General features: G+C 32.2%; 1 long non-coding RNA gene across 16 annotated transcripts in view; it reads left to right on the forward strand.

Annotated features, from left to right (window-relative positions):
- Positions 1-26,903, forward strand: part of LOC143256817 (uncharacterized) — a 67,888-nt gene that overhangs the window by 37,968 nt on the left and 3,017 nt on the right. For 12 of the 16 annotated variants that reach the window (XR_013031535.1, XR_013031532.1, XR_013031541.1 and 9 more), the window contains exons 2-3: positions 2,205-2,491; positions 19,956-20,023. This is a non-coding gene — a long non-coding RNA (uncharacterized LOC143256817). Of the gene's footprint in view, positions 1-2,204; positions 2,492-9,353; positions 9,430-9,452; positions 9,552-17,483; positions 17,712-19,955; positions 20,024-26,903 lie in introns of those variants that run through there. The other 4 variants (XR_013031542.1, XR_013031543.1, XR_013031545.1 and 1 more) reach the window with 3 other exon arrangements.

Below are 26,903 nucleotides of genomic sequence, written 5' to 3' on the forward strand. Positions count from 1 at the left end.
GTGAACGGATATCGAACTTTCTGATACAATGTAAAATGTTAAGCTCGTAAAACTGAAGAACAAGTAAGAGAGTTGTTTTTGATTCATAATGTAAAGTTACTTATTTTTTTATTTTCATTTTCGACTTATGTTGTCAGTACTCAGATATTTACGTTTTTCAGCTTCACATTTGTGAGTGAATTTAAAATGCTTTTGGTAACCACAGGTATAACCTACGTTCGTATTGTTAAGAAGAAACTTTAATATATCGTCACTCTGATAACTTTAATACTGTAATCTATCGTCACTCTGGTAACTTTAATACTGTAATCTATCGTCACTCTGGTAACTTTAACACTGTAATCTATCGTCACTCTGGTAACTTTAATACTGTAATCTATCGTCACTCTGGTAACTTTAATACTGTAATCTATCGTCACTCTGGTAACTTTAACACTGTAATCTATCGTCACTCTGGTAACTTTAACACTGTAATCTATCGTCACTCTGGGAATAAATTCTATTTTTTCATCGTCAAAAACACATACAGACACACAGTGGAGAATAGAAAAGAAGCCCACACTTTTTCTATTTTCTTTATATTTCTATATTGAAATACCCTAGGTAATCATTGTTTTGTCTACCTGAGTAATCCTCCAACAGGTGGCCTGACTGCGTCAGGTCATGTTTTTGACGCACACATACAAACTGCAGCTCGCCATTTCAAGGTCTTATCTTATTCTTTGATCAGTGTTTTTACTAGGATTATTGATGGGACCCCGAAATTAGATTTAGAACACGTGGCAAACCCAAGAATAAACTGGGTCACTTGTTTTCACCAAGATTCACATCATCTGTAATTTCAAACAGTTTGTCTCCTGAATAGTATGGAAAACGAATTATTACTACTAATTATTAGGATGCCTACAAGAGAATAGGTTATTTGCTGTGAGAAATGGGTAATAACAGACTTGTATATCTTGCACTTCACCACTACAAGTATCACTGACCTACTGTCTTCGACTCCGTGGTTCAGCGTTAAGTCGGAATACTTGTTACGGTGAAGACCGGGTTTCCATATCCGTGGCGGAGGCAACACAAATTTTGGTGTAGCTTGGCTCTTAACAACAAGTAAAGAAAATAACCTACTGTTTTCCTTCTCTCTGGTCAGTGGCTCATAGAAAGTCTCGTGACATAGCTGCCAGTTCAACCTGTATGCCCATAAGATGTCAGTGAGGTTGAATATTTAAAGTAAACTTAAGTGTATTGTTTTGTTTGTTTGTTTTTGAATCTCACACAAAGCTACACGAGGGCTATCTGCGCTAGCCGTACCTAATTTAGCAGTGTAAGACTAGAGAGAAGGCAACTAATTACCACCCACCGCCAACTCTTGGGCTACTCTTTCACCAAAGAATAGTGGGATTGACCGTCACATTATAACTTCCCAACGGCTGAAGGGGCGAGCATGTTTGGTGCAACGAGAGTTCGAACCCGCGAGCCTCAGATTAGGAGTTGAGCGTCTTAACCACCTGGCCATGCTGGGCCAAACTGGAGTGTAATTAGCTAAAGTGATATAAAGCAACAAATTCACAACTGCAGAGTAAATGGTTTTAAACACCCAGTATCTAGCTTAAAAATCTTATTACGAGCTAGCCATAACCTCAGTTACAAATTTAAATACGAAGATGAATATCTTTCATTTTGAAACGTTCATTGAATTTGTAAACTTAAAAAGCAAAATCATAATATTTCTAACTGTGGTCCAGTTTCTGTATAGTTAGTACACCAGCTAAAGCTGTAAGGTCAAACGTTGTGTGTAAGGGTTAAATGTTAATCTTTCTACCTGTGATATAACTTACGTGCAGCTCGTATATTAGCTTAAACTGTATAAAAAAAAATGTTGAGTTAAAAATCAGTCATGATTATTTTATGTAAAGAAACATCTAAAATCTGGTTAGCACTCTTAAGTAAATAAATATGCCCATTCGAGACACTAGTTTGATTAAAATGTGTACATCTAATACAGCTAATATGCTTGAGTTCTTTGTCAGTGCGTTTATCCATTGTAGAATGCAAATACGTGAAATTTCGAAATTAAGGCTGCACAAACAGTAAATCAGATTTTATTCATACCAAACGTCAGAGTTAAAAAACATAAATCACGACAAAAGGTGAAATTTCTGTGTTATAAAAGTAAAACCGTATTTCTTTCTCTCTGCTTTTAGGTTTAAAGGAAGAGATCTACATAGATAATCTAACCAAGTTGAGACGCAGCTTTGAAATCGAGCTCAAATCCTGACCGAACAGTCAAGTGTCGTCATTTCCTTTAGTTGAGCCAATCACAGTAGTGAAGCTGGCGAGTAAACAGCTTCACCTTTCCACTTGACCTTTGTATTGACAGCCTAACAAAGTCAACTTGCTGGTCAACAACACTCAAAAGACATACGAATAGACAGAAACAGTACGAATTGGTAACAACTTGCAAACTGTAACATTTGCATCACATTTGCAGGTGAGTAATGACACTCATTGACTAATACTAATGTTGCAAAAATACGTGACATTTGTTATAACTTGTGTACATATACGTGTGTAAAGAAGGAGAATTGCATAGTTTTTGCAGTCAGACGCCACTCAGTCTTAAAGCTTGACTTTAGAAACAAAATATTCATTGATTTTAATGTGTATTTTGTTACGTTAGCAACTCGAATGAGTAAAATTATTTATAAAGATGAAAGAGTGTAGATAATTTTTACAAGGATAATAATACTATAAAACGAATTGACGAATGATTTACTTAGATGACAGGGTGAATAAAGATATATTACAATGAATTATCGAATAATATTCATAAAGGTAAACGTAAGCGAATGTTTTATAAATAATTAATGCACAAATATATAAATGTTAGCAAACATTTTTTTTTGATGAAGTGATTGGCCGATAAAGTGGTAGAAAGATTTATATTTATAAAGACGAATCGTGGAAATATGAGATTATTTTTTAAAAAAGAGTAGCCCAAGAGTTGGCGGTGGTTGGTGATGAATACCTGCCTTCCCTCTAGTCTTACACTGCTAAATTAGGGACGACTAGCACAAATAGCCCTGTGTAACTTTGCGAGAAATTCAAAACAAACCAAACAATCCATATCAACACATTAAGAATCAAGCACACATTTCGTGAGTAGTGGAAACTGAGACGGAATTATTTCCATTACGTGCTATTTTAAAACGAGAGGGGGGTCGCGAAATGCTCGAGGTCTGTGACAGTCTTGTCCTGTTTGAAAACATCATGTAACAGCCATATGGTCACTAAAGGTGCGGAAACAGTCCGTCCGATATATTTATTATATTTCCACTGTTTTTATTCCGTTAAAGTGTTGTTTTTTAAAAAGTATTGAAGAATAAGTGATCTGTAAACATGGTGGTAATCTTTTCTGCCAGATGCCTGTGATACGCCTTATTAAATGCAGCAAAGTGATTTGGTTGGTATTGTAATGAACGTTTGATACTTACAATGTGTTTTTAATTTTCGTTAATAGATTGTTTTTCGGACGAAAAAGATAGCTAATTGCATAAGCTTTACTACTTCCACCTGGCTGATATTTTCAAAATCTTGATGTCGGGTTTGTACTTGGAATTATAAAGTACTTGTACAGTTTGAAATTAATTGACGCCTTTATTTTAAACAATTTTTTTTCGGTTTTAGATCATGTGAAAGCTTATGTTCTTATATTGACATTTTCCCGTTTTTTGACTGACACATTGGCGTGAACGTAGGAAAATACATTTCAGGTTTGTCTTTATTTCCATTTTTCAAACAAATAATACATAAACAAAGCCAAAAACATAGGCGTGGTTAAAACTTTTGCAAAGTAATTAAGGTCACATGAACATTTATTAAATGAAAAGTTATTTTTTTTCTGAAGTGGTTTATTCAGTCTCCAAATAAAAAAAAATTATGGAAAACTAGTAGTAGTATTATCAATAACAACCATCTAAGTAAATTATCTACATAGATCAGAACTCTAACACTGCTCTAACTAGGAGTAGGAATTTTCATAACACAAACACACGTAATGATTAAAATGTGTTGTTTTTTTATCAGTTCGATAACCTCGCTGTTATCGACATATTTGGTCATATTTGTACTGCATAGGTTTGTAATTTGCTTATCAGTTATTATATTTGATACTAGACTTTTAATATGAGAAAATTATTCGACTTAATTCAACGTGCAACATAAAACACTAGAGAAAAAACATTAATTATTACCGAAATACAGTACCTGTGAGACTTCGTTTATCCACTTTAGTATTAATTTATATATGAAATGTTCATACATTAAACATGTAAACGCTCTGTAAAAAAAAATATTTCGTTTTGCAAATAAGAAGTAACATAAAAATAATTTTAAACTTTTATGGTTCACAACCACGAAGAAGCCGCTCCTAGGTCTCATGTAGCCTAGATTTGCCAATTTCACCTTCCCCTAGAAATCCTTACTGAATTTTTCTGCTAGATATCTAATTAAAATCATTAACGGTTATTTTTAGTACATGATTATCATCTAAGTTCAGATTATCTCCTTTCAGAGCCTCGGTATACTTTCTTCTAGAATCTCGTGTAAAAACCTGAAGCAAATACACAGTTATTGTATTTTTCTAGTTTTCTTTTAGTTTTACTTATTACTGAATTTCGTCGATATCGAAACTTTTATCTGACATGCATTTTTGTCTACTGTTTATGTGCCATCTGGCGACCAGTTTGAAGTACCACATCATCGAGACAACACAGCGCCATGCATTGAAATCAAAGTAAACGCCGCGTGCACCTTAGTCGAAAGACACGATTCACATCTATGCGGGGAGCTTTAGAAACTGTGTAGAGAAGGGGAGAACTGAACTACCACATAGAGGAAAGTAGAAAGAAAGGGTTATCGAATAGTGGTAGCTGGTTGGGTTTCGGTGGGAAGTTTCACTTTTTCTTTCTGGTTGAATATACTATTTCTTGAGTCGCCCTCTAGGGGAGCATGATATGTCGGACAAATACAGCGCCTAGGTCAAGTGTGTTCTCTCAGTCCAACTAATACTTAATTGAATATTAAACTCGAAGAAGCTTGACTTGTATAAATGATGAAATTAACATCCTAGATTGGTGTAAAAATATATAATTTGCTTCCAAATTTGGGAGTCAAAAGCGTTTGTGTTGAAAAAGTGTAAAGAAATTGCTTAGCGGAGAAAAAATTCACGAACTTGAAAACACTGAAACAAACGTTATGCAGAAGTTAGTACAAACTACTAATATTTTGTGGAATATTGTTTAGTAGTGTAACAAACAATCTGCTTTTTCCTTCAAGGAACTTGCACAGAAGAATTTTCTTTCGAATGAACGAGGCCTTGGCATGGCCAGGTGGTTAGGGCGCTAGACTAGTAACTTGAGGATCGCAGGTTCAAATCCCCGTCACATCAAACATGTTCGCCCTTTCAACCGTGGGGGCGTTATAATGTGAGGTCAATCCCACTATTCCTTGGTAAAAGAGTTGGCGGTGGGTGATGATGACTAGCTGCCTTTCCTCTAGTCTTATACTGCTAAAGAGGGACGACTAGCGTAGGTAACTCTTGTGTAGCTTTGCGCGAATTTCTAAACAATCAATAAAAGAATGTTTGTTTGTAGTTTTGTTTCTTTCAAATATTTGCGTAAATATTTGTATTGTTATAGGAGACTAAATTATTTTGTTATAAAAAATCAAGGAAACAACTAGAACTCTTCATCAGCGTATAAAACCTTTATGTTCAGAAGTAAATTAAGTATGAGGTTGTAAAAATGAAGAAACTTAAAGCCATTCTTTGAAATAAACCATTAAAATTTATACATTTAGAGATAATAGTTGTTTAAAAAGTTATAGAATTGGAGATTCATAATTTAAGTTGAAATTTATTTGAAACAAACAAATAAAAGGTAAAGTGAGCTTTAAACGAATAATAAAGACTTAGGTGATCAAAAATAAGTTGTGCCAATTTTATGAAGGGCAGTAAAAGGTAAGAATGACTTAAACCAGGAAGTTTTAAAGAATCGGTTTGTTTGGTTTTGAATTTCGCGCAAAGCTACAAGAGGGCTATCTGCGCTAGTCGTCCCTAATTTTACAGTGTAAGACTAGAGGGAAGGCAGGAAATGGAATTGAACTTCAATATAAGAACTGTAGAAAGTATTATTTCTGATTTTTTACGCCCGGCATGACCAGGTGGTTAAGGCACTCGACTAATAATCCGAGGGTCGGGGGTTCGAAACCCCGTCACACCAAACATGCTCGCCCTTTCAACCGTTGAGACATTATAACGTGATGGTTAATCTCACTATTCGTTAGTAAAAGAGTAGCCCAAGAGTTGGCAGTGAGTGGTGATGACTAGCTTCCTTCCCTTTAATTTCACTTGCTAAATTAAGGGCAACTAGCGCAGATAGCCCTCGTGTAGCTTTGCGCGAAATTCAAAACAAATCAAACCATTTCCTTTGATAAATGTGAATATCGTCTCTTTTATAGACAAAATCATGCGCCCCAGGTGGGGAAAGTTTGAGAGTGAGACTTCACTGGCTGGTAGAGCTTCAATTGAGGAACGTGTGCACAGCTGCAATTATAATGATCCTCTCTGTGTTAAATATTATCTCCATTAACTTTTAATAAAGTTGGATATTAAAGTTTAATATTCTTTGGAAGTATGTTGTTATGAAAAATTAAGTCTTTCTTCTGATGAATTAAGTAATTAAATCATCCACGGTATGTGTATACAAACGATTGTTCCAGTACGGTGTACGCTTGTTTCGTGATATTTATGGAGTTTCTGTTGTTAATTAGTAAAAATTGAATCATTGATTTTACACCAGGCTTATAAAGAATATATACAGTTACAAAACAAGAAGAAAGGACAGAAAATCTTTTCCGTTATAATATTTGGTGCAGCTGCTGAAGCTTCCTGTAATATTGAAAAACAAGTTGACTTAGGCCAACGGACGAACTTTTTAACTATACTATTTTACTTTACTGTGTTATTACAGTTTTTGTAAAGTATGTATGAGGTACAGGTTTTTGTTCCGGTGAATATGTTGCTTATTTAGTATTTAATTGAGGGATTTAAGTAATGATGCATTTGTTAAATTTTTCTTGATCCACCTTCTACATCAAATTCCGTGGGTTCTCAAGTGAAGTCGCAGACGTTAAGTATTAAGGAGGTTTACGAGGTGATATTGCAGTGACTGTACTGTTATTTTCGTAGAAAAATCAGATGAGGCACACTAAGTCTGTCATACTTGTTAATAATTATCGAATTCTTTTTAACGACATACACGGAATTGTTTTGAAGAAAAACATGATATGAACGCAAAATATTTCACTTTTTTGATTAAACTTTAAAAATATTTATGCTTTTATTTTTATAAGTGTGAAGTGTATGTGTTGTTTAAAGATATTTATTATTAACATAAACGTTTTCTGGTTAATAATCATCAACGTGAATCGTTCAGTTATTTGTTAACTATTAACTGTATATTATGTATCGTGTATATATATATGATAGTTTTGATATTATATTCATTCACAATGTTTTTGTACTTTACTACATGTTTGTTTGACATGTTTTGAATTTCTATGAATTTTAGCAAAAAAATTAATTCCAAATTCCTGCTGCAAAAAACAACAACATACGTTTTGGGAAACATCCACTGAATGGTGTGGTTACATATTTCATACGTTTTAAAACGAGGAAACAGTAAAAAACATTTTGAATGAAATATAAATAAAATATACACAGTTCGATAAATAAATAGCTTGTTACAATTTATGATAAATAAATAGCTTGTTACAATTTCCTTATATATTCTAAACTTCCTTCTAGCTCTGTTTTTCTATTTTTATTTTCAAAATTATCCTTTCAGATTTAGTAGCTATGCAGACCAGACATTTGTACAACTGTAGCGTTTGATTGTATGTAGGCCAAGTGCATATGCTCTTAATTAACTGTTTAATGTATTTCTGAGATAAAACTTGATAAAAATTGGCACATAGTTTAGAAATATTCTGTATTATGTGTTTAGTTAAAAACAGTAGCAGTATCATTTGGATAAACAGCGAGCTGTGACCTTTCTATGTATTTTATAAAATTTTCAACGTCATGGTTTATTGAATTTTTTGATTTAACAAGGTTTTTAGAAATTGCGCTAAAAGCTATTAGTTTTTTTTGTGTGTTGTATTTCATCTGGTCTGTATTTTTTACATATAAAGAAGTGCTTAGCTTCTTGTTAGCATGTTGGTTGATCTGTCTTGTGTTAAATACTACAGAATTTTGTTCGTACTTCTTTAGTGGATGATTGGTTGTTAAAATGTTAGAATAACAACAGGATAATTGAGATTTCAATCAACCAGTCATACATCATTGACATTTCAAAAAATGAAAAGAATGGATCTTAAATTTTAGTATTACTTTCAGCCATGTATTTTTAAGGCACGTAGAAAGACCTACTACGTAATGTCGGAATGTTGTTTCGTATGATATAGGAGAGAAATAACTTCTACTCAATAGCTGTTAATCTTTCTGGGAATATCATACTTTATAAATCTTGGCTTCAGTGTATAGGAATTGCTTCCCTTTATATGTTTATATATCATTCCTCACTGTATTAGCCACACACGTTTCAAAGTGAATTCAACGAGTAGATCGTTATAAATATACTTGTATCTCGGATTATTCATATCTTCAATAGAATCGCCAGTTTTTTGGTTTTGCAAGTACATAATTTTATCTGAGGAAAGCGTTACATAGACAGAAATCCTTATTTTCCATTTGTTTCACCATGTAAACATCGAACTTTTTACCAAATAAAAAATTCACTAACCCTATTAAAGCTTCATGTCTTTATTTAGAATATCTTCCAAGTCTGGAAGAAATAAAATGTTTTTTATTATTTTTTTACATAAACAGTGATGGCTATTTTAAATGTCATTCCTATAGGAACACCTATATTCGTCAACATTAACAAGGGAAAATAATTTATCCGCTAGCCAGATAAAAATAATAAAAATATTCCACCCGTTTTTGACATGCATAAAAAAACATCCAATAAGTTCTAATAGCTGTTTTGATATCAACAGCGTATAATTTTACAAAAAAAAAAAAAATGTGTGTGGTGAAAAATATATAGGTTTTCCACTATTATAATTGATGACATATTTTGTTCTTTACAATGATCTTCAAGCGTTGAGATTAAAAATGTACCGTACGCCACTACCTCAGGTAAACACCCATTTGTCATCAATCACAGTTTGTTACGTCAGAGTAAGATAGCCTGTTCTTCTACATACAAAACACAGAAGAATTTTCTTGCATAACCGTCGTTAGGTAGTGTTTCCTGTAGGCATGGGTACTAGTGCAACATGTTTAGTTTCTCCAGTTAATGTAAGGTATGTATTTTCCAGAAAGGTGTACTAGTGCAACATGTTTAGTTTCTCCAGTTAATGTAAGGTATGTATTCTCCAGAAAGATGTACTAGTGCAACATGTTTAGTTTCTCCAGTTAATGTAAGGTATGCATCCTCTAGATAGGGATACTATTATAAGATGTTTAGTTTCTCCAGTTAACGTAAGGTATGTATCCTCTAGGCAGAGGTACTGGTGTAATATGTTTGTTTCTCCACTCACTGTAAGGTATGTATCTTCTAGAGTGTGGTACTCGTGTAATATCTTAAGTTTCTCTAGTCGGAATAAGATATTGTATTCTTTGGACATTTAAACATAAGGTATTAGTATAATGTCTTGTGTGATCAGTCAATGTGGGAGGTGTCCTTTACACAGAGACATCAACCAGTGTGGTGTCTTCAGTCAGTATAAGTATCAGGTATAAGGTGTCGGTTAAATAACTTCTTGTTGGCTCCTTCCTTCATGATAAGATAACTGTATTGTACGGTGTAGTTTAACTCTTATCGAGTTATATGTATATGCCTTCAAACGAGGCTTTTACTATTCACAGGAAAATATCCGCAGTACATCGTGTATATATGGATATATCAGTAATAAAAATATTTGAGTTATATTTGTAACTTAAATAAATCGTCTTATTTTTTTCTGATTATAAACAAAGTGCATGATCATATCTTGAGTACAAATTGGAAAAGCACGTTCGAAAAACGCCACCACTACCATTAAAGGAAAACGACCATGACTTGCCAAACCTCGTGATGTGCGCCTGAGGTTAGTGTGGGTATTACTGAGGCACCGTGACTTTTAAGAGTTGCCTGCCGCAATACTAGACGGGTGAAGGACCGATGTATGGTGCGCTAGATCCGGATAGTTTGTTGTACCTCGTTACAGTCGTTATATTTGCCCTTCAGACCCACTAAGCACGTACCATGTCCAACTCAGGTTTTCTCGTAAAATGAATAAACACACGTTTAAACATCTGTACACTTTTTCTGTAATCCTATGGTAGGGGCACTATAGTAATCACATGTTATTGAGGCTCGGTATGGTTTTATTGTCTCTGAATGTACAGGTCGTGATATCAAAACTTGTTACTGAACGTGCTCATACTTTCAGCTGTGGGTGCTATATTATGTGACGGTCAATCTTATTTGTTAATAAAAAAAAAAGTAGCCCAACAGTTCGCTCTCTGCCCTTTCTTTATCCTGTCACCTCAAAATTAGGCACAGCTAACGCAGATAGCCCTCTAGTATCTTTGCGCGAAACTGAATAAACAAACACATTGTGTCAAGTCCATGTTTTGTGCACGCAATGACGACTTCAAAATTAGCCCTTTTATAGATTACCAAATTTTTATCTAACCATAATACTTGTGTGAAATATGTATTGGTATTTGTTATGTTAATTTTCGTGAATATGTCATTTAAATTATCGAAGCAAATCGAAGTTTATTCCTAGTTATAATGAACCTGAACGTTTAGAACAAACCTACATGTGTAATCTGATGTGTAGCAATATTTTGTTTCAAGATCAGAGGTTTTAAGTTTTGTGATATTACTGGTTACACGGATATCGTTCTGTGTATCACAAATTGGAAGCAAATCATTAAACATAATAATAGCGTTTTATCTGCAGAAGTACTTTACATGTATATATTTGGTGATAAAAATAAAACTAATACGTTTTATTTGGCTACATTATGTGGTAGTCTAGTGTATAACTATATACCGTTTCATAACTGATATATAATATGAGGGGGTGATATTGCAGCCTTAGCAATTAGAGCATACTTCAGTTGAATATTAGAATTGTTTTAGATCTGTTAGATGTATTTGATCTTGTTCAGATGCATCTTCAAATTAAATTACTTTTCAAGGGTCTTAGTTCACCATATGCCTGTAGTTGTACATTCACCATTTTTCACGTGGTGTAAAAGTTCAACAAATACAACCTATCATTATTCACTTGCTCCATGTTCTAAATGTTGGCATATTGCAAACACACAGGTTTGTGTCATAAGTGTGAGGTTTTGTTTTTCAAAGTATTATATACAGCAACGTGTACATACACACCACCTGAAATCATTTGTACTTTATACTGTAGGATACAATTAACTGAAACTTCAAAACTGACTTGGGTAATAAACTTGTTTTATTGTTACAACATTGATATTCTTAAGTATATATTGTGGAAGTAAAGCCATGCTCTTAAATTAAGACCAATACCTTTAAAGAACATGATATTAAATATGCTTTTATACTGTGATCACTAGATGTTTCTTTAACAGCAGTCCTGGACTTAATAAAATATTATAACTTCAAATATCAGTATTGACGGTAGTTCCTAGTGATGGTCAGTGATTATTATATCACGCAGGTTTTAAGGGTATTGTGTTTTCTTATAACAAAGCCACATCGGGATATTCGCTGAGCCCACCGAGGGGGATCGAAACCCTGATTTTAGCGTTGTAAATCCGTAGGCTTACCGCTGTACTAGCGGGGGTGGGAGGTTCTAAGGTAATCTGGTCATTTTATCGTGTAAAATTGCACAGGAGTCAATAGTCCAGTAGTATTTTTGTCGTAAAATCAAACCGTAAGGCTTTTTATAGGCCAGAACCGTATTCGTAAGTGTAGTTCATACTGTTATTTTCACGATCTTACCTTTCTAAAACAACCAACTAGTAACGTACCTGCCTATGAAAGAAGATTTAATATAAACTCAACAAGTTCGCGATAAGTTTGTTTACGAATGAATAAAAAAAAAAAGAAACATTTTTTCCAGATTTGAAGTTACCGGTCTATTAGAGGTTTTCAAGTGTATCACCTTTCCTGCGTCTCTGTTTTGATTTATTCATTTATTCGTTTTTGGTTGATCAAGTAAAATTATTAGTCTTTCGTTTATTTATGAGGTTCGTATGTCACTCGTGCTAATCGTTATATATTTCCGAACATTCGACAAAAGTCAACGGTTTCCGTTTAGGCTTAGGTCTTTGAGAAAACTAAACTTTGTGATTGATGGTGTTAGTAGATAGATACTATTCTATTCTAACACAAAAATATTTAATTTGAAATAAAAATGATTATATAAAACAATACATATACTAAAGTATTTAGCAGATTTCGTTAGAATAATTTCAACATTTAAAATAAACGTTGCACTATGGCTGGTAATGCAAAGTCATATATTTTGATTATATTAGAAAGAATTTATTTGTAATGATTAGGCACATTTTTTGCCATTCAGGATAATTATCGTTCATATAGTTATTAATATCATAGTTGCTTTTAATGATGTGCTTTAAACTAGTAAACGAGTATATAAATATAATTCAAATACATTACTGCTTTACACTGGTAATACTCTGAAATTGGAAATATTAGAATAATTTTCCACCACCAGTGTCATGCTTGTACGAAGGCACTGACAACCATGACTTTTTTTTTCTGTCCCTGGTGAATTTGTTTGATTTTTGTCTCGCCTGTTTTAATGCGGCATTTTGGGATATTACTTTTCTTGAGGGTCACCATACGTTGTTTTATTGTTGTTCAAAGTCAGTCTTTTTTCATCATTTCATGAAGATCGTTCTCATTATCAGCAGACAACGCTGTATTATTTCCATACTTCAAATTCTTGATGTTGTCTTACAAATTCAGTTCCAGGCCTATTTGCTATACGTTTGAAAATATCTCGCTATATATTGACAAAAGGTCTGAAGAAAGAATACATCTTTCTATGATACCTAGTTTTAATTTTTATAAAAGTGCTGATATTATTTGCTTTGTTCCCAGTACAGATTGTGGATGATATTTAGCACCAACATTAAAGACTGTTCCGAACTTTTAACATGTCTTTGTGTCTTACTCAGTAAAATGCCTTAGTATAGTCAATTTATGTACTTCAGTTGTTTTTTCGTTTAATGTTTTATATATATATATATATATATATATATATACATACATATATCCTCTTATCTTTAACAAATCCGCATTGTGGTTTTGCCGGCTGAGGTTTATTTTGTTTCTCACTATAAACGTAAATATCCTCATCAGTAAGAATTTGGTTTTATGGTTTATAATTATCATTTTTGTGTGACTTACACTCAGCTATTACTATTTTTAAGCAATGCAATGAAAATTGATTTTCAGATAATAGATGATATCTCGCCAGTTTCATGTATCGTAACAAAGAATTCTGTTATGACATGAATTTCAAACTCTTCGAAAAACTGAACGGCTTCAGTTGTGAATTTATCTGGACCTGCTTTTTGTTCCCCCTTTATCATCATCTTAACTGCTTTCCTTAATTCATCTTTTGTTATTTAATGCCATATCTCTCTGTATTATTGCTTTATTTTATAATTATCAGTTTATATCTTTATTGAGTTTTTGTTTTTTACTTTTATAGTATTCAGTTTCACTTGAAGTGTACCACGTACTTGACCATTTTTAAAGTCAGTGTCAGAATGAGTTTTACTGCCTGTAGTGTATTTCCCGAATCTTTTGTTGATTAGAAGGTAATCATTTTGATTTCTAGTACGATCTTCTCCAATCATTCTTGCCCAAAAACGCATTGAATGTTGCTGATAAAATGTATATCAAATGATCATCTCTTGAGTTTTTTTGCCCAGTCTATTTACCCTTTTATATCGGCCCGACACTGTTAGGTGGTTAAGGCTCTCAACTCGTAATCTGAGGGTCGCGGGTTCGAATCCCCGTCATACCAAACATGCTCGCCCTTTCAGTTGTGGGGGCGTTATAATGCAACTGTCAATCCCACTATTCGTTGGTAAAAGAGTAGCTCAAGAGTTGACGGTGGGTGGTGATGAGTAGCTGCATTCCCTCTACTCTTACACTGCTAAATTAAGGACGGTTAGCGCAGATAGTCCTCGTGTAGCTTTGCGCGAAATTCAAAACAAATCAAACCCTTTTATATATTTGGTTCCTATTCCATATGGTCCTATAATACCATCTATCCGACTATTTGCAAGTTTTACATTAAAATTTCCCAGGTCTTGATATTTGGAATGAGATTTATCCTGTTTTAGTTTTGAATGAAAGCTTTCATCACCTTCTTGTTGATAATAGTAGTATTCCATTTTATTTCACAAATAAAACTCGGCCCATTATCCTAGTATGCATTTTGCTCCATCTCGGTCCAAGATTACACGAATTGTCCTCTCATTCTTAGAATTAGCTATTATTTCTGCTGATGTCAACTTCATTTAATTTATTCCCAGTAAATGTATTTGTAACATTTTAATTCTTTTGTTCATAATGTCTAGTTTCCTCTTTGAATCATCATTCTTACATTTCTTGTCGTTATTTTACTTTTAAAATTAAATTAACAAAAATGTGTAATTTTATCTGAATCATAATTTTTAACATTAAATGTATCATTTTTTTTCTGAATCAATGGTAAAGTGTTTGAAATGAAACATACTTTTTAATACTAGTTGCCAATAAAAAACAAAGCTAAAAATTGTATTCCTAAACTAATAGTTTAACTGTGTAAAGTTTGACATATCTGATGCTACTCTAATTATAAAGTCTTCGTTTTGTTATTCGTGATGACGAGAAACCCAATTGAAGTAAAAAGGTATTCTCAAGACGGCTGGTATGGGTAATGTTTCGTTTTTATTCATCTGACTAATATGAAAGCTGAAATGACAACCTTCTCTGAAGAGATAAAAGCGACATCTATCGAGTAACTAAAAACGTGGTAAATGTTATCACAAGCGAAATGATAATTGTTTAACTTCTTGATCCTCTGTTAATTACTTCATATAGAATAGGTTTTCCAGCTGTTTAAGATTTAAATATTTTTTGAAAACTGCTTCCTGCAGAAAATATATAGCATTATTATGCAAAACATAGAACTCGATTTTTTGGTTTTCAAATTATAGAATATCTAACTTTTTTACATAAACATTATGCTACAAAATATTTGAACTTCTTTAAGCTTGGGCAAAATCAACAAATTGGATATAAGAGTTCACCATTACTAGTCTGTGAAAATTAAGAAGTCTTATTCAAATAATATAGAAATGGGTAGTAAATATTTTTGTTTGTTCTTGTCATAAAGTGACATTTTATTTGGGGGGTTCTGAATAATATTGACCTGAAATTTTATTTGTAACACTTGTGAACAGTGTTGATTCCTAATATTTTTAAAACTCCTTAGCCAATGTTTCCTTTAAACAAAATATTCCAGTTTCCAAACAATTCGACTGCAATATTGTGTATCCAATGATTTGTGAGAACAAAAACTAAACCTTAAATTCGCACAGTTCTTCGTAGAAATATAATTAAAATGAATTTCTGATAACGTGATGCATAAAATAATATGCAAATATTATTAAATTAATATTTAATTAATCCATATGTTTAGAAACAGAATCGATGTCGATCGTCTTAACTGAATCGCGTTTTTCTGAAACCAAAAAGTACCTAATCGTTCTAGCTATTAGGACAATACGATTTGTTTTCCACCAACCAACAATTTTTAATTTACATGTAGTTTACTGCTAACGTGGGTAATTCATCACAAGAATGAACGAAAGTAACGTCTAATATATTTCGAAGGACGAAACTTTATCTTGAAGGGAGGCGGCGGCTGGCTTTCTATCCTTCATAATTATTTAGGCTTCTCTGGTGGTTCAAAAATAATAAACGGAGGTAATCAGAATCTAATTTCCGAATACAAGTATTTTATACTAAAATTATTAAAGGAAATAAAACAACGTTTCATTATAAATAGTTACATTATCCAAAATGTTCTAGATGTTTTTTGAGATAGGTTTTTAAGATATTATGTAATCCAAAATGTTAATAATTTATGCGCCTTAACGTATTATTATAATCAGATTTTATCTCTCCCACTGAATTAAAGTACGTTTTCTTACAATATGTATTTGTGTGCTTTTACTTGTTCCAATAAGACACTCGTTGTTTTTACCTATCCGAGGGTCGCGGGTTCACGCCCGCGTCGCGCTAAACATGCTCGCCCTCCCAGCCGTGGGGGTGTATAATGTGACGGTCAATCCCTATTCGTTGGTAAAGAGTAGCCCAAGAGTTGGCGGTGGGTGGTGATGACTAGCTGCCTTCCCTCTAGTCTTACACTGCTAAATTAGGGACGGCTAGCACAGATAGCCCTCGAGTAGCTTTGTGCGAAATTCCCAAACAAACAAAAACAAAAAAAAACCTATCTTGAAATATTTTATATTACATTCTATAAAAAAGGGTTTTATTGTTAAACACGTGGTGCTTCGTGTATTCGAATAGCTATTTTTCTCTGATGTTAGCTGGACTCGTTTCTCTGTGTCCACTAAGCAAAACTCAGGAATATTTACAGGTGAAAATAGTCCAAGTAAAGTGTGTATTATAATAAATTAACCATTCTTGCTGGAGGTAACATAGGGATATTCAATCACATCCGATACTTTGGTTTTTCTTGCATAAATATAAACGTATGGCTGATGGAACATTTCTTTTTATGGATGCTTAAGAATCGGAAAAAAAAATTACAATTTCGGAATCTAAAACTTTTCAAAACAGTAGAACTCTACAGTGTTTATACTTTTAGTATTTATCTTCGAATTTGACAGGGCTGTGATGGCTAATTTTAATTTTGTGTAAAGAGGTTTTAGCCTTATACAGTGCACAGTCACATACGCAATGAAAAATAAAAGACTGTTGATCAGGGATAAACGTGTATGGTTTATTCTCATCAAAATATCTTTCATAATTTATATAATATATATATAGCTTTACAAATTGTTTGTGAATTTTATAGATATAATCGGGCTTTAAAGTAAAGTAATTGTCAATTAAGCTTTATGAACTTTTCGTACATATTTTTTCAAGACTGTTGTTAGCTTTGAAGTGAAACGTAAATTTTGACACTTCAGCATTTCTACAGTTGTAATCTGTACGATATATGTTTTACAACATATTAAATAAATCATTAATTCTTTTCACGCAGACGACATTTCTCGCCCCTCTACCTGCATGCATCACAATTACTTCATTATATATTTCTCCTGGACGAGACGGCGTCCTCCGATCCAAATTCCTTTAAAAAAAAGTAATGTGCCTAAACAGACTTGTCTTTGATGTATTATACAACTATTTTTAATTAAAATAATGCAAATCATAGCAACTAATAAGAAACTTAATTTCAGTGATATATTTCAAATTCTGTATAAACGTTCGGCGTGACTACTCAAGTTAAAAGCTGAGTTCGTCAGCTTTTATTTCAACTGCTTCAGGGTAATTTCAAGTTGAAAAAATTAACCGACACCTTATTTTAAACCTATCCTCCAATGTCCTTTTTAATTTTATCTTTCAATGATTTGTTATTGAGTAAAATATATATTAAATGAAAACTTATCTGAGAAATATATAGTAGTTAATAAGACTAGTATTTTAAATCTTGGTATGTCTGAACAGACTTATTTCAGAACTAGTTTGATCCTAATGTTTATTTTAGATCATACGTTTGAAGTAAAGGCAAGCGAATGGATGGAAGGAGATAAATGCCATTAGAAAACTGCCCTGTTCACCAACACCATTCTAATATGTTTATAATTACAACAGAAGTTTTAGAGATTCGTTTTCAAACAATGAAGTTGGCCGAGTGCAAGTTTTAATCATATTTCTTAGTTTGGAAAAAATTTTCACTATATTTAAAATTCTCGTTTGTTTTTCTTATTACTGACAATTGACTCTTGTGAGTCCATATGTTCAATAACAAACACAGTGTTTAACTTCTGATATGTATTACCTATAGAGGGAGACCTACATGTGGATAACCTGTTAAATGAATTCTCTCCTGGAAGTAACTCTGAATGTAAACTTGCTTGGGTTTCAATTTTAGTGAACTTTAATCTAAGAGACACTGTGTATGTTGGAGAAAAGTAAGAAACAAGATGTATAACAATTTTTTAAAATGAAAGTAATGAAAACTGTTCCATTTGTTGTCATTCAGTTTTTATTTATTTGAATAATTTCCATGTTGACTAAGTGTGTTTATTAAAAGCTTTTATACAACTACATTGAAAACTAACTTACTCCTCATAATATCCAAAATCAAAACTTAGTTTATTAACCAACCTTTGTTGCTATAGAAGTTAATGAACATCCTTGTTATGAAATTAACTTCATTTTATTTTACATCACATTTAATATGAGGCCATTTTAAAGATATTTTTTGTAATCTGTTTTTCATCTGTACATTGATAAATGTTGTACAATGAGGGTTATTTTAAAAAGCTTTTAGGTACACAAATCAGCAAATTGCATAACACCACAGTTGGTTGATTTAAAGTCACAATGCAACCAAATAAGCCAGAACTACATTTTGATGCTGGGAATTTTGTTGGTAATGGGATACCACTGTTTTGAAAGGGCATGCAACAACTTTTTTCAGTGCAAAATATTCATGCAGTCCAGTGATAAAAACGTGTTCACGTCAAGGATTTGAATATCCAAGATGTGTATATCCCTTGTACTTAACAACATTGGAAAACAAAAGACTTGCAGTGGGTAGATCATGGCATTTCATTACAGATAAGAATCCAGAAATACAAAGAACACTGGCAAAAGCTTTCTACAGAAACCAGGCAACACAATGGAAAAGGATTTCTGTTTGGAAAATTGACACAAATTGATCACAAAAAGTATCCATTCAACTTTGACATACCTCAAACAGCTAGAGAAGTCTTCAATACAGTGCCTATAGATTTCTATGCAGTAAAACTGTTGAAACAGATAGTGGAAAATTGCTCTTGTAGACTAAATGGTTTATGGAAAGTTTGCAAGGAAGAGTTGTGTTCTGTCAACATGATAGCTATGCAATGTAGCTTTTCACAAAGGCGACTATTGTTAAGATGTATAGCTGTCAGATACTGCAGGACTATACTTAGTGAAATAAACTGTGACAACATAGTGAGTGTCCAAAATCGTTATCATGTAACATACTCGACCATTGCTAAATGAGAAAAGCCATTATTTCATTTGTATTGAAATCTTCTGAATATTATAATGCATAATTCTATTTCAACACAGTTTAGCACTAATATTAAGTAATCTACTATAATAGAAATTAATTAAATGTGCAAACAGTACCGTACAATGTTACATGTGTTTACTACTATTAAATTAAGTATTTTTTATATTTTTGTAGTAACTGTAATTTCCACTCTGGCTTTAACAGGCTGGTTTTGTTGAATTTAGGGCTCACCAGTTCTGCTTAGAAAAGTGAAGTAAGGAAAAGGTTAGGCATCTATACTTCTACAATTCACATTTGATGAAAAAAAAAGAACGAAATCTGAAAGGTGGTTGTGTTTGTGTTAAATTAGTTTTCTTCAGAGAAGCTTACTTCTAAAGCTTCTACTGTCAAGCTTGATGTTGCATTTAAGTTTTATTAAACAATAATGATGCTAACAAAATGTACTGTTGAATTACAAATCTCCATTTTCTAATATTAATTTCTTTTTTCCTTTATTTTTACAGGTTTTGATATACTGTTACGACACAGTTTACAATGACAATTAGTTTCTCTTTTGGCTCTTATGCATAAGGTAAGTTCAATAACATGTATTGAACCTGTTGATATTGTAATACATTTTTTTTATTATGTGTATATGTATTTATAAATAGTCATGGCAATATACAGACATTAGAATGCTATTTAACACTTTTGTTTACGTGACTTACAAATGCTAGAAACCAGGTGTGTATAGCTATGGTGAGCAAAATGCAGATAGCCCTTTGTGCTTAATAACAACTCTTCGCCACAGGAATGTAAGTTTATAAAATCTGATTATGTTTATGTAATACTGCTTTAACACAGGAGTCCATGACTAACAACTGATGAATACCCTCTTAAAATACTGGAAAAAAGTTGAACTATTCTTGGCCACTTTACCTAAAATCAGGTTATCCATTCCCTCTACTACTAAGTTTTATAAGCATTTTTCTCTTGAATGTGATTCCCAATATTTTTGCAAGTAAAACAGCAAAGGCTGAGAGGATCACCTTGCCAACATCTGTTTACAATTACTAAAAGTTACATAATTAAGGCATTTTGTGTGCATGTTTTGTTGCTCTTCAGAGTATCATAACACAGTGTCACATAAACAGTAATTATAATGTGACAGACAATCCTGTTACTTTTTCATCTTTCTTAAAACACAAAATGTTAAAATGTGCTCATGAGTAAAATGTACCAAATGATCCCTTTAACTAATCAAGTGTACAGAAAGTAATACTTGAAGCTTCTCTCCATCCTGTCATTATTTATTTACAATGTAATCTTTTTCCATAATTTTGATTTAGATCATTTTTCTATTCTGATCTTTCTTTGTAACAACTTGTCTTGTAATTCTTTCATAGAAATAACTTGTCCACCAAATATACAAAGAGTCTGCATGTGATTTTTTTTTCACTCTGCCATTTCACATATTTCCTTGTTACTATAAATATGTGAATAAAATACCCTCTTTATAATACTGTACATTAAAATAAGTTTAAAAATGAAGTCGTCATAATTCTTCTGTATAGAACATTCAATTTCAATCAAATTTCTCTTGATCATTTTTTCTCAATATTATGAATTCTTTGTTGTGGTGGTATGCGACTTTTTTATCCATTCCATGCACATAAAAAAATCCAAAATGATAGGTGATTTTTTACTTCATCTTATGACTGTAACAACATCCTAGAAATTTATAAGTTTGTTTAGTGATATAATCTGTTTTGCAAAATTACATGTGAAACCAGTTTTATGTACATCAGTCAATCATTAAATCCAGAGAAATATATCTCAACTTGGCTTAATTGGTATTAACCAACATAAAGAACATATGTTGAGTAATATAACAGAATATTTTTACATGCTATAAATTAGTGTAAAGAGTTAAAACATGCACAATTTTTTCATGTATTTTGTATTTATTATCTAACATAATAAGTACTCTAGTAAGTCGGGGATTAAATAATTCTAAGATTTTTGAAAGTGCCTCCTAGTTCTAAACATATTATACGTGGATAGGGAGTTATTTACTTCATGTAAAACTAACAATCAGATTTCTTCACTGGCCCAGAAGAGATACAGATTTTGACTTCAGCTCAAAGTAATTCATGTATATAATCTTTCTCTGAGTAGTGAACAGTTTTAGTGCAGTAGAAAAGAAAACCAGTTAATGATCATAAACTCATTCAAGATTATGTGCAGAAGTACATTCTGTTGGTATGAAAAAATTTTTTTGTAGTTATATAAATAAATACAATGATATCTTGTTAGAAGTATTTGAAGATACTTTATTGACAAAGTACATTTTATTTAAATGTGGATACTTCCATTAAAGCTTATGGCTTGGTTTATATACTAATTGACTTCCTTGTCTGATATAAATATTAAGATATTGGTTATATATACATATCTTAAATCTATATTTGTAGTTAGTTTTTTCCTAAAAATAATGAGCACCTTTCTATTGAAAACTGACATTTTAAAGAAATTTACAATCTTAAATTTTCTTTATTAAAAATAATAGGAAGCATTTGTTATTTATTCATCTCCTATCCACACACCCAGAGAACTTTTAAGCCCAGCTGATCACAGAAAAGAACCTGTTAGATCCTTCACTATGGTCAACAAAGCTTAAAAGACTTCCAGTCCTGTCTATGCTAGTGCACAAATAAAGGAAAATAAACTATTTTTTCATCTCAATGAATACACTTACAATTTCTAAGTAGCAGTGTTTCCTGTTTAGGGTAGGGACCCACTTCACTAACTTGCCACTGCTTCTTTCTCAAAGTTCCTAGAATCACCACATGTAATCAATCATTATGGTGGAAGATTAATGATAGCAATGTCATATATAAGTGATCTGGTCAGTTTTTATCCCTTAAATAAGAAAATATTTAGAATACTGTAGTATCAGACTGATATTAAAGAAGTTAAATAGCCACCAGACAGCAGGCTATATAAGCTATATAAAATAATTTGGACAAACATATGTATTTCATGATACTGTTTGATTTAATATAAAACTGGCACTTTCTACCTTTTCATTAATATTGTGTAATATAATGTCAACCTGCACCATTCGTTCCATGCTAAAGGAAGGAAAACATCTGATGCATAGGTCTTACTTCCTTTAGAAATAATTCAAACATACATGGTTAGGTAAAAAAATGAAAAACAATGTGGCATTTCTTAAAAGAAGGTTAAGATGATAACCTAACAAACAAGCACATACTTCATCGGCTTTCTAATTAATATACAGGTCACTTCAACATAACTTCAATCAACAGCTGAAATTTGTAAAATATCATAATTCTATGTAAAACTGAATTGTTCTCAATAAACCTAGGAGAGTACATAGTGAAATTGCAAATCAACAAAAAAACTACATGGAAATATGAATGGAGGCATGCTCAACATGATAGAATGTAAACATTTTTACCTCAGGTGAGTTCTAGTCAAAATTTCATTTTTTAAAATGTATTTGAATTATAAAGATGAACATTTCAAGAAACAAATCTCTATGAATACAGGGGGATGTGAAACATGACTAGAATTGGAATCTGTTTTAATAACAAGATCGATGGATCAGCTTATCAAGCATAATTGAGACATAATCTGCATCTTCTAAAAGATAAAATGACAGAAAACATGAGTGACTTGTACTGGTTGACTCTAAAGATTTCTAAAAACAAAATCTCACTCCAAAACAAGGCCCATAACCCTTGCTGATATTACAAAATACTACCAGAGAAACTCCATATTTTATTGATTAAAGATCAGTTACCTGAATATAAATTGGAATATTTTCACAGAAAAACTGTGGATAGCTATTATAGCAGCTTCATTACCTTAAAAGATATGTTGACTTTTTTCATCTGGTTCACTTTGATTTCTCTCATCCTAGCAGCCACCCCCTACACAACATAGGTGTTTTATGGTTGTGAATATGCAATTTAACTACACTGGTATACTCTACATTTATGACTTGTCCATATGAACAGAAAATAATGGAATTGCTGCTCTGTTGCAAAAACTACCAGGCTGAGACTATATCTGCAATTTGCAAAATAATTTATATTAGTTGTTTGAACAGAGTTTGAAGCTCAACAGGAAGGAGATGTAACAAATAGAATTCATACCTTTCAACCCACATGAGCTCTTTATATGTATATAAAAAATTATTATAAGTGTTTTTCTGTTAGACCATAAAGACAAGGAAAAGTTAAGTCTACACCACTAGCATTTACATTGTATGGGAAGATGTACACACACTGTCCTTTCACTCTGTTTTAAGGTCTTGCCTCAGTGAACATTCCCCAACATGCCTGCCTTGAGTAGTTCATTATAGCAAGTTCTCATCTTTCTCTACCCTAGTAAATTAGAAAACTGAAGCCTATAAGTTATTAGAAATGGAACCTAAGAAGTCAAATTGTTCTATTAATTACTAATATAGCTTAATGTGTTCAAAATCAATAGTGCATACTGGGGACATTTTCAGATGGATAAAACTTAAGACAAATTACCTTTATACTTCAGCTAAATATAAAAGAATATATTTTTATTTAAACCAATGTTTTGCCTTTGTGCTTTTTTGGGGTTAATATATATAAAACTGTTTGATATTAGAATATTCCTTAATTACAAAACTGCTTGTAATGTTTTATTTCTCAAGTCTGCCACAACGTGAGTCTAACAACATATAAAATATTGTTTCATTATTGTTCTAATATAGTAATAACTATGCAGCTATAAAAAACATGACATATTACTTAAAGAAAACCATAATATATTTTACAATTAATTAAAAGCAGCTGAGGAATCAAAATAAGTGGAAATGATACAAAGCTTATTAGCAGTGTTAAACTCTATTGGTACAATATGGTGTTTTATGAATGATAATTTAATTACATATCCCACCCCTTGTCTCTGTTAATTTTTGGATATTTTTTGTTAAAGAGTATAGCTTTCATATATTTTCTTTCTTTAAAATCTTTGTATGCACTACAAATTTTGGAAGACAACAAAAAAGATTCCAGCAATTAACCAAAAACATTTGACTGCAACAGTAATATACTTCACCCATACAAAACTGGTTAGGACTGAGAAACATGTGGGCTTTCTGCAACAATATTGAAAAGGTAATATTATACCAACAAGAATCCAACATCTCATTAAACTATCAACCTACTTACAAAAGAGTTCAAAACAGTAAGTAACAACTCAGTTTCCTTAAAACTTTTCTGTGAACTGGCACAGATTTGAATCATAAAAAAAAAAAAAAAAAAAACGCCAGAAATTAACAGAAAATAACTTATTGATAATCACAAATATAACAAATTTCTCATTGCAAAACTGACTTAAATCCACTGAGAGGAATTTAACATATTACACAATTATGACAAGACACAGAAATGTTCCAAAAAATAGTCACAATAGAAAATGATATAAAACTCAAGACCAATGCTACGTCACTTCTGGAGAAAGGTCCAAACTCTGCTTTAAGTAGAAAACTTACAAACAACCTCCATCTAGAAATTTTAACATCACTTGAAAAAAAAAAATCAAATACCTTAAAAACACAACATAAAAACCATAGGAAACAAGATCTCCAATGATATCCCAGACAATGTTAATCTATTTTCTACCAGTCATCACCCAATAGAAGATACAACTCACAAGTATCAACCAAAGAAGAAAAAGTCTTGTTGAGAAAAACTGAACATCTCACCAGCTCTAAAAGAGCTCTGCACAAATGACAATCTAATCAGAAAGAGATTGGACATGGGGAAAAGCTTTGAAGTTTCAACCAACAGTTGAAAAGGTAAAACAAAAACACATTCAAGACACTTCCACCTATCCCACATTGAACAAACATCCAATAAAGACAAAGAAGAAGCTGTAAAAACATACTTAAGAATCTTAAAAGAAGAAAGTGCTTTGCCAGAAAATTTACTAACAGAATTAAAAGCCTGCCATAGCCACATACCTGAACTATATGGAGTTCCCTAAAGACCACAAACAAACTTTACCTTCAAGACTTACAGTGTCAGGATATGACTGTACTAGACACCACATCCTGATTACTTAATGAGCTATTTAAACTGAGTCTAAGATGTGTTCCATCACATCTCACCACTATTTAAGACCTATTATAAAAGATTCTCTTCTACACAAATAATGTGTTGACTCCATTTTATTTTTCTTAACCATAAGGGTCTTGTTCCCATCAATACCCAAAGAATAAAGTGTAGATAGTATCATCATTATCTTCACTTGATCAACACAATTTTCCAGCAACCATCACAATGCTTAATTTTGTCCTACAAAACAGTTGTTTAAAATTTAGTGGCACTTTGTATAAACAAAGGAATAATAATAGGTAACAGAGCAGGAGTCCCATTTGCTATAGTATTCATGCATGCACTAGAAACTAAAGTCCTTAACACACACAAAGAAAGAACTGGCTAAATACCAGACATGTGGGAGATATATCAACAACCTATTTGGTACATGGAATTATGAAAAAAGAAACACAACGGAACTTTTACTATTTCCTAAATAACTTCCACCCACCAATCATATTCCCAGTGAAACTACCCCATGCTGAAGGTTACTTAATGTTCTAAGAGTAGCTATAAAAATCCAAGATAGACAAATACAGAGCTCCATGCTTAACAAAGAATGCAAGAAACTGATATTTCTCCATTACAAATCACACCATCCAGAACAAGCCAAAGAGAGAATCATAGTAGGAGAACTAGAGAGAATAAATAAAAAAACTGCTCCATGCAGAATACCTTACAAATAGTACAAAATAACTTAAATACTATTATTATGAAGTGGATATCCCTAATATTACATAAACCATGTTTTTTAAATCACAAAGAAACAAAAACGTTACAGTAGCAATGGCTCCCTCCCAAAAAAAACTTGTATATGAAAGCACAATGAATATTCCTTTAATATAAAAATGATCCCAACTGCTAACCAATATAATAGAAAAACCAGGAAAAACACTGAAAGAACTATTAGTTTACTCTTCATTCTCACAAACAAAATGTGCCAAAAGGAAATGCTATGCCAGAGAAAACAGAGCAGGACAAATATGTCGCATCAAAAATGTGGTCTGCCAATTCATTTTTAATATATAAAGATACATATTTTGGACAAATTGGAAGACTTTTTCTCATATGCAGCTTGGACCACATCAGTGTATTACATGGATACAGTCAACACAAAACACTTCCTATATAAACATGGAACCCCAAACAGAAAATACAAATCCATTTAAAGTTATCATCTTACAAAAAAAATCAAAGATTTTAAAGAAAGAAAACATACAGAAACTATACTGATCAATGAAAAAAATTGAAAAATTAACAGAGACAATGGGTGGTACATGAAACTAAACCATCAACATTGTACCA

This window comes from Tachypleus tridentatus, chromosome 7, assembly GCF_004210375.1.
Source record: "Tachypleus tridentatus isolate NWPU-2018 chromosome 7, ASM421037v1, whole genome shotgun sequence".
NCBI lineage: Eukaryota > Metazoa > Arthropoda > Merostomata > Xiphosura > Limulidae > Tachypleus > Tachypleus tridentatus.